The sequence below is a fragment of the Zootermopsis nevadensis genome, unplaced genomic scaffold (genome assembly GCF_977971745.1).
Source record: "Zootermopsis nevadensis isolate Lab colony 2312 unplaced genomic scaffold, Znev_1.0 Znev_ptg000021l, whole genome shotgun sequence".
Classification (NCBI taxonomy): domain Eukaryota; kingdom Metazoa; phylum Arthropoda; class Insecta; order Blattodea; family Termopsidae; genus Zootermopsis; species Zootermopsis nevadensis.
Window position 1 is genome coordinate 5,698,089 of NW_028259153.1, and position 10,287 is coordinate 5,708,375.

At 37.6% G+C, this 10,287-nt stretch overlaps 1 long non-coding RNA gene across 1 annotated transcript; it reads left to right on the top strand.

Moving 5' to 3' along the window:
• The first annotated feature begins 143 nt into the window (after positions 1-143).
• Positions 144-700, top strand: LOC110840075 (uncharacterized). Its single transcript, XR_002546754.2, has 2 exons — positions 144-243; positions 430-700. It is a non-coding gene; the product is annotated as an uncharacterized LOC110840075 (long non-coding RNA).
• The last annotated feature ends 9,587 nt before the right edge of the window (positions 701-10,287 follow it).

The following is a 10,287-nucleotide window of genomic DNA, read 5'->3' on the forward strand; positions in this document are numbered from 1 at the left end:
TTCTTCTTCTTCTTCTTCTTCTTCTTCTTCTTCTTCTTCTTCTTCTTCTTCTTCGTCGTCGTCGTCGTCGTCGTCGTCGTCGTCGCCGCCGCCGCCGCCGCCGCCGCCGCCGCCGCCGCCGCAGCCGCCGCCGTTTGTTAGGAACGGTACTATGCGAATGTTTTATTAAGAGGTTCATACGTAATGTGCAGTGATTTGACATAAATGCTGGGAGATACAGTAGTCTAACCTCACACTACTTCTGTGAGTGACCGTCATTGCATTACATTGTGTTACAATCTTTATTAATTTTTACTTGTAATTGAATTCTGTATTACACTGCCTGTCTAATGAACATACCTCATCATCGTGCTTAATCTACATTGTATTTACTGTCATTCATTTACGAAGAATTTGTATGTGGAAGTGTTAGCAGTAGGTTATTTACAGTTTCAAAAGAGCGGATGTGGAGATCCAACATAAACTCTGAAGCAGATGGCATGTCAGGCTTTCTTTTCCTCTCCGAAAGCTGTTCATAGCGGAATAAGATGCAGGTAAGAAGATGGATCCACATCAAATGCAACAACATTTAGTCCATAAATCTGAATTTAGCATGTGCAAGAAATTTTACAAATCTTGTAATACATTTTTGTAAGAAGTAATAGGTAGGTGCAAAAACTTGAGAAGTAGGAATATTAATAAAAATATATTTAGAATGTTTTGTTTGGAAGTAATGCTACTGTAGGTTATAAAATCAATTTGCCGTGCGGAAACAGTTCAAAAACTAGAGTTTTCAGTTTGTTCAGCGGTCTTGACACATGTAGCTATCGGCTTCTGCGAGGAATAGTCTGCCTGTAGCACAAAATTTTCAGTCCGATACACACATTTGGGGACCATGTTTGCGGCTTCACTCTCAAATGTGATTCAGTGGTTATTGTTCGTAGCTACTTGAATTTTTCCATTTGTTCTTTGCGCTTTACGGTGATCCGAAGAAAACTTTTGAGGATTTTCCATCCGTCGAGTATTTCAGCCGAATATATACTGCCATCTATCAGTGGCAATATGAACTGCTTGTCTTCTCTACCAGAGGTCAGAAAAGTTTATAGGTTAAAGTTTCACTCGTCCAAATTGATCTTTGTAAAGATTACACGTTGCGGTAGGGACTGAATTTTCTAGTTGCCATGAAAATGTTGGTCTGCTCCTTTCAGCCGAGCAGAAGTTGAGGACGTAAACAAATTATCTTTATGTTGGTGGTCATTATGACGATGGCGACTAATGTGATAACGATGTTTATTATTATTACGCTATAGAAACTGATCTGTCATGTGTTTAATCGATAAGGTGTTAACAAATTTATCTTAATGTTGTCATGTAGTGTTTTCTTTGTGGTAGGGACTGGTTGTTACGACGTCAGACCAACGTCTGTTGAGCTGGAGGTCTTTCTAATGCTGACGGGTTTTATTTGCTTTGCTGTTGGGGCTGAGTTTTCTAGTACCCCAAATATTATGCACTTGTTTGCGCCCGTTTCTCGATGAATCGTTGTAGATTTCGAGAGAAATCTCATTTTGAACCTTGTTCCCTGAACTCGTCATAACGCGGCCTAGATACTGGCAAATTATGGTCTGTAGTTTCTCATCATAATTGATTTCGCTAGGAAGTTGGTGGGGAATCAATATATTAAAATGTATGTTGGTGAGATGAAGTTGTGATTCTTTGAAATGTATGAGATTAGCTCAGGACAGTGTTTAATGGCGGGATTTGGTATTAGAGATGATGCATCTGCTACCTACATGAATTTTCATTTCGGACTATTTAAAATGTGCTGTGGTCAGTCAATTTAACATTTTAATTTTTCTTTAAAAAGTCCGATATAAACATTTCAAGCAGTCCGACATTACTGCTGTGTGCTTGATGCCAGCTGTTTCTGGTCACTGTCGATAGATGGCGAACGCGACAGGTGGGATGAATGCTGTAGTGACGAGATGGTGCCACCAGTACCATTAGCATTCTCGGACAGGATTTTACGTAACTTGTTTCGTACCATGGACACAACCATTGATACTGTAACAGGCCACTGTTTTGTTTTGGTAATGTGGCCTTTGGACCGGCCAGCAGATTATCTTGTACAGACAAGTCTTACATTTCGTGGCAAGACGTCACAGTTTGTTCCTATACTCAGTTATAGCTCCTAACAACAAACTGTTTCATGGTGCTATTGGAAATACGGTTTTCTGTTCAGGATTTCAAATATATATATATATATATATATATATATATATATAGTCATTTCCTATAACGCGTGCTTTCATAACGGGAATTGGCGATAACGCGATTGATTGATAAGAGAAAGTTGTTACCATAACTCGGGTGCATATTGAATAATCGAAATAAACCAAATAAAGAAATCCAGAGAAGAAAACCATAAACGCAGGCGTGAAAAGGGCTCCAATTTTTCTGACTTGGCTAGGAATACGCTTTTTAATATAAACGAGCGCACACAAACGGTTGTGCTGGCAACAGTTTTAATAAATTCGGACTACGTTATCTGAAGACATTCGTGCATTATGTTAATGTAGTTAAATGCCAAATAATTATTGGGTGATGAAATGAAGGATGGAAAGATGAGTAAATGCATACACAATTTTGTTCAGAAAAAAAAACCCTGAAGCGATCACACCACCTAAGAAACCTTCGCACAGATAGCAGGATAGTATTAAAATGGATCTAAAGAAAATTGGTGTGAAGAGTGGACTGGATTTATTTGAACATAATATCGTCCATTGATCGTCGGTTGTGGGCTGCATACAGGGAACAAAATTTTTAAACCAGCTGAGTAACTGCTAGCTTCACCATGCACATAAGTCTGTCCGTCTTCCTTCCCTGTGCCTGTTTGGATGTAAGATGCCGGATTTTGTTCAAACTTTGGCTTTAAAAGCGGTAATCAATGAGTTCACGTATGGGCCTATATTAGTGTGAACTAATTTTACAAGAAGTCATGAACATATTTTTAGATCACTTTTAAAGTCGCCCTGAAGACGATGGTATTAAACACCTCTGAAACGTCTGTCAATTTATATGAGACTACACGGCCCAACATCCAAGAAGAGACTCGTATTCTGTCTGAACGTTATTTGGAAGTGTGATCGTAGTTAGTATTGGTTACAATTTGATATCAGAAAATCATGATGAGCGATGAGATATTTTTATCATCGTTATTGAGAGAGGAAACATTTATGATTTCCTTCAAAGTTGTTTATCTGTACTCCGTGATGTGAGTCTTAGCAGAGAGCGCGTTTTCTCTGTGAGAGAGGAAAGGCCAGGCAGAGCTATATTTACGTACAATTTGCCCAAGAAATATTGAACTGTGTTTGAGTGCTGTCAAATCACCTATATTCCCTAAATGTGCTCATATATTCTTTTGATATAGGCCGACATTTATGTATTGACCCTTAAATATTACTCTTTCTTCCGTGTCCATTTCTTCTTCGGAGAAATTTGAAAATGCAGAAAAGCTTACTTAAAACTAGTCAGTTTTATATTAAACAACCGTAGACTGCGGAAGGCAGGGTGTGTGGTATCTGATATAGTATAGGGAATATTAAACGAAAAATTCCATTTTAGCGAACTTTTACACATTTCTTAGGTGGCTGTCTTTTGGAAAGTTCCATTTAACTAATTAACTTCCGTATACAAATTGTTCATTACTTACTAAGTTTTGGGACTCTGTTTCATAATGTTAATTTCTCTTCAGATCTAATTATTTTATATACGTCCCAGCTGATTTAGATATTGCTTATGAATTTTGATTTCGAAGTTCACTTACATCATATTTCTTACGTTTTTCTGTTTAATGATACGCGTTGTATTGAATTATTGAACATCATGACAGTTCATTGTATGAAAATTGTAAAATTTTCAAATAAATCTTCTGTAATAATTTAGTTATTTAGTTATTATACTTACAGGCAAATTACCTTCGAGGATAATTCTTTCAGTCGAGATTTTAGGTTCTCACGGCATTGAGTATAAAGATAAGTATCTTTTGGAATCGACAAACGAAACAGTATCAGGAAAAAGCGTTGCATTACATTTTAAAACGTTTCTTGACGAAACTTAAAGTGATGAAGAAGGACTTCAAGTCTTTTATGAATAAACCAATTTCAAATCATGTAATTCCGCATCAAACTGAAAAGAAGATACTCAAATGTAATTGAATCACACAGTAATTTTCATTAGTTGGTATAATTTGTTATCTAAGCCTCATCATTAGCACGTCTATGGAAATAATTTACCTGGGACAAATTCTAGATTCCATTTATAATGCTAGCCACGTTTCTTCTTATGGGCCAAAATGTGACACGCCTTCAAGGGGTAAATCACCTCGTGTTCTCATGTTAGACTCACAAAGTACATTTAAGAAAGGTATGACCGTGTTCTTCGTCGCCTTTATAAATATTGCACGCTTGGAGAAACGTAATAAAGTTATTGTAAGGACTAGTACAGGAATTGTATCATTAAAGTGACGTAACGGGTCCTTGTTTGAAGGTAACAAGATAGCACTCCAGTAGCACCGATAGAAAATCCAATTCGAATGAGAGTCCTTCATAGTCCTTAATTCCTCGACAAGTAAAGTAGAACGTGTGCCACCTATTCAGGTAGAATAAGTGTAAGAAGGCAGGGTTATGTTAAAGTCTCATCAAAACAGACACTACACTGTGATAAAAGATTAATAACAAATGTAACTCAAACGATCCCTGACCTAAGCCACTGCAGCATTCTGATAATATTATCATTATTTATTAACCCTTTGAAGTCGCATCTTGTCTAAATAATATTTAATAATTTTGTCTTTACCACAAAGAGAAAACAACTTTGTCTTAAGATTTAATTATTCGTGTTTTTTTCGTCTAATCACAATTGTATATAAATAACATTTATACATAAGATATTAAAATATCATTTACATATTTGGTACATCGTTTACTACATGTTTCGGTTACATTGAACCATCTTCAGGTGTAAAGTTAAAAGTTAAAAATTATAATCTTATAAACTAAAACTTAATTACCCTCACTCCAATGAATTTGGAAGTAAACATCATCAGAAGTTACACAACAACAGTAATTAAGTTTTAGTTTATAAGATTATAATTTTTAACTTTTAACTTTACACCTGAAGATGGTTCAATGTAACCGAAACATGTAGTAAAAAGATGTACCAAATATGTAAATGCTATTTTAATATCTTATGTATACATTTTATTTATATACAATTGTGATTAGACGGAAAAAACACGAATAATTAAATTTTAATTCACAATATGACGCAATTATATCAACTTAGTCTTAACAGTTATTAACTGGTTAATGCTGTTCAGAAGAAACAATCTCTGTCTGTTCTGAAAATTATAATAAACCCATAAACAAAATGCAGGGCTATTGATTGTGAAAAAGTGTTGGTTAATTGCTTTTGTGTCACAATTGTGAAATGTGCAAGTTTTTTCGACCCAAGGAACTATTTTAATGTGAATGAAGATCTGAAAATCAGCGACGTGTTTGGGGGGTCGCGGGCCACAGAGGATGTCTTGGCGCGCAGCTCGCTTGCAGCTGTTTTTAGCTTCAGTCGCTCGTAGGACTGAGCAGGGAGTGGACGTGTGACCTGCATCAGCCATTATGGTGGTCGTATCGCGTGAGCAATGATGACATGTGTTAGTGTTGTGCGTTGTGAAAATGTCTCGCAGGAAACAAAGCAATCCGAAGCCCCTGAAACGTGAGTACAGGACAACCTTGGTATTCATTGGAAATTTGCGGCTGTGGCAATAGCACGAAGAAAGCTCGTAAATGCCACGTTGTTTGTGTAGTTATAGCAACTGACAGTCAATGTACAAACCTGCCATGTCTGTTATTTTCCTCACAAGTGTACAAAATAATTTTGCAGTCTTGAACTTAGCTAATAAGAAACATTGTCGAAGCGATATTTTGAGGACGTCCCTCGTCAGATACGTAGGTTCATGTGTAAAGAAGTATAGAAAATTGTAAGCATATCGCTGAAAAAACACGTCAGACATTACGTGTTCGACCATTTGAGTTTGTTATGTAGTGACTGGACACGTGTAATTTATTAGAACCTCGTTTTAAAAGCGGTTATTTCTCCGATGTTCCGTATATTGTGACGTGTTTGTCGTCTTTTGAAACAGCGTTGTTGTTGTTATTTCGTACAAGTGCAGGAAGTAGTGAGGTCGTCCGATTTTTGATATGAAGAAAATGTGGTAAAGAGATAAGATGCGGTCAGCAGTGAGGGTTGTGTTGTGTTTGAGGGAAACTTTATAATGTCGGTCGCATGAAGTTGGTGTGCAGAACATAACGCATGGACAAGATTCACATGATATGTGTGATTGACTTATATTTCTGAAAGCTGAAGTGTTCTTTGCACTGTTTGTCACAAAACATTTGTGATTCACGAAGGAGAAACTGGCAGAACTTCGAAATAGCAGCTTGAAAGCACATCATAAATTGATTGTGTAAGAAAGTTTGTTATTCGGGAGAAAACATTGGTTTGGAATTAATTTTGGTTCTTTGTGATCGCTTTAGAAATGGCGTTTGAGAAATTATCTCATTCATTACGTTTTCGTAGAAACCCGGCACTACACCCGTGCATAAACCAGATTACTTCAGTTAACATGTTTAAGATGCATATTAATGTTATCCTCCCACCTGCGCGTAGGTCTCCCAAATACTTAATGTTTTTCAGCTAAAAATTTGTAAACAATTCTCATCCCCATCTTTGCTACGTGTCCTGTTCATCTCATTCTTGATTTGATCATCCAAAGAACAGCTTACAACAAAATAAATTAATGTAAGGAACAAGCCCCACGAAGCATAGTTCTTGGGGGGGGGGGGGGTATAGTCACTCGGTGAGTCAAGGATTTCCACCCCGTTTGTGGAACCCGAAGTTGTTACGTGTTCACGAAAGATCACTGCATGGCCGTATTGCAAGCCAGTTCAACCCATTGAACTCTCTCACGTTCAATTTGTGGAACTGTTATCTTCACATCCGTGCCCAGATTGTTCCATGTGGCTCACTCCTTTCGGGGTTTCCGAACAAAACTTGGCATGCATTTCTCAAGCCCCATTCATGTCATTCTCGCTTCCTTTGTCACCGAAATGACATTTGGTGTAGGGCGCAGTGCAAAGAACTTGGGCTACGATTTCAAAATTTTGTAGAAAAATTACATTAGGCTCTTATGAGATGTGAGATTGTTATGGCGGAAGGGATTCCGATGTTGGTCATATGGTTTGTAGCGTCGCATGTATACTTGTAGGTAGATACAAGCTTCAGCACTGAGGATGGAGGCAGTGTGTTCATCTGAGACGTTATTATTCGTCGGAAAGTTCACTCGGGGCTAAAACTCATAAGACAAATGTGGACAAGAATGAAATTGATTGGTTTTTGACGATATAATGTTAAATAATTTGAGTTATGTTTATTAGCTGATCATATGAGTTATTATGTTCCGTATAGTTACTTGTTTATGAAATGACACGATCAAATATTTTATGCAGAACTTGTAGGTATGTTTATTATCTGTTTATATAAAATTTTACATGCATCTCTTCAGTGTTTCGTGGTTAGTACCATCGTACATTATTTTATAATACTGTGGGAAGTAGATTAATAATGGCAACCGTGCGGTATTTTACGATTTCAGTCTGGTGGTCTAAAGCCATAAAGGACAGGAATTGAAGGGCTCAGTGCCAAACCGGGGTGGCTCCAGTTTTGACCAAATTTTAGTTTCGTGTTTTTTTCATACATAAAATAATCGCCCGATGTGTTTATTGGTGGAAGAACGGCGTAGCGAAGGTTATCAGTGGCTGTACACTGTTTAAGTGAAAATAGAGCCACGCCATGTCGTGGTTTTAAGTAAGAATATGAATTTATAAACGTGTTTTTGTTGTAAAACAGTAATCGGCATTTGATTCTGAGCCTACTTCCTTTTCTTTGCGGCAAGGTCACGCCAGCGTCTGAATTGTAGTACGTCTGTAGCAAATAAGTACATAAAATCAGATTACCGAAGGTCGGATAATCGGAACTCTACTCTACAAAAGTAATTTGTGTATTTCGATCAAAACCTTAGCAAATAATTAGGCCAACATACATTCTCTTCTTGAGAAGCTAATAGTCGTTCAGATAAACAAGAAATTTATTGGAACTCTAAAGTTCATTACCGTGTTGACAAGATCCCACCACTAGTCCATATCTTGAGCTAGTCGGATCCAATTCACAACTTCGTTCGCTATTTGTTCAAGATCTCTCTTAAATATGCTGTTTAACAAATGCTCTACCCCTTTAAAATTTTTCCACTACATTTTTATACTAATTTATCGTTTACATGACGTGCCTCATATTCATCTGATCACCCAAGTATGGCAGAAAATAAAGAATAATAAAAACATTATTGTTATGGAAATTTAAGATTTTGTATAATTTTTAGTGCTTAGTTTATCGTCTGTGTGTAATTTGTTCATAAGATGATAATGTTGCGTCATATTGTGTTGAATATATACTTGTTCAATTTTATCAGTCTAATCACAATAAAATATTATTAAATATTAAAATATTATTACAATTAACATTTAAATATTTAAAATATATTAAAATGATGCTCTCTATCGAAATGTTCGATTTACATTAGAGCATCATCTTTTACACTACATGTTTCAGTTCTAAATGAACCATCTTCAGGTGTATAATCCATATAAACTCAAATGTAATACCCTAAGTGCAATCATCGTCTGTGTGTAATGTTAAATGTACACAAAACGTGTTAGGATGAGGTCCACAGATCTTTTCGTGCGAGTAGAGCTCGTGAGATATCGTACCCAGTGCTGCCAGTTCATTAACAAGGGTCTCGCGCGAGTCTCTCTGACCCCGTGCAGCACATTCTTGATCGTACCTGAGTAGCAGCATTTGTGAAATCCCAAGAAAAACATGGCACCTTTCCACAAGACGTATGTGTGACCTATACCACAATAATGCAACCCGTCTGGGCGAATGGAGAACACCTTTTTCTACTCACTTCAACAGACTGGAGACTGGTAGGTGTCCCGAGGCTCTACACCACTTCATTAGGATTCCAGTGTCAACGTCGCGACGGCAGGTCGAGATAAGAACTCTGCTCGCCCCCTGCTCTCGCCCAAACATGCTTTGCATTTGTTACCTGCCGCGTTCGCCCAAAAGTCACACACCCAACGGTAGTATCTCTTTTACCGCGGGGATAAAGTGGTTAAAAAGTACCGCGATTGAAGGTTCTCACAAGCCAACGCGGTGGGAGGGATTGAATACTCGTAATAGCGGTATAAAGCTGATCAGTGTTAAATGCATGTGTGCGCACCGAGTGTGGTGGGATTTGCCTGCGTTGAACGCTGTGTAACTTCTTACCGCTGCGTCGCACTGCACCACCATCGCTCCAGCATACCGCGTTCGTTTGAAAACCTTCAGGCCGAACACCAGTCTGCAGTTTTGTTGTTATGGAATGTTTTCTCTGACCACAAGCCCATTCAGAACTTTCGGTAATTTGCCGTAAAAGGGGTTTGGAACGTAATGTCTCTGAATAAAAATTTTCTTGGATATTATCCATCGTCTAGTAAAATATAAAACTTAAAACGACGTTTCGGAGATGGGGCTCTATCTCCGTCTTCACGTTCCTACTCAGTTGGGCCCACTAGATAGAGCTAATACCTATCTCCGGAGATATCTGTCTAGTGGGCCCAACTGAGTAGGAACCTGAAGACGGAGATAGATCCCCATCTCCGAAACGTCGTTTTTCGTTTTACGTTTTATATTTTACTAGACGATGGATAATATCCAAGAAAATTTTTATTCAAATGACTCTTCACCAGCGTCAAGAAGTTTTAGATCTGATATGTAATGTCTCTGGGTTTTTTTTAAAGTTTTATTGGTGAAAATAGATACCGATAAGTGTAACTAAAATGTAGAGGGACTCTGGGTTCAGGGATGATTCCTATTACATCAGAACTAAATTCTCCCCTTTCTTTATCTTTAACAGATTATAAAGTTGTCCCGTTAGTCCGGAGACATAGAAGAACTGTGTATTTTGCAAAATACGGAAAAAGTGTAATGAGACAGGTGCTACATACAGAAGGGGAAAGCGATAATGAGGGAGACATTTGCTGTTGGAAACTGAAAATGTATCCTTTGCTGCCATGTCTTCATCACAGTAACGTCTTTACTATTGATAGTGTTAAAAGCGTAGCGGCTCGTCTTTAGTAAAAATAAATTCCAACATTT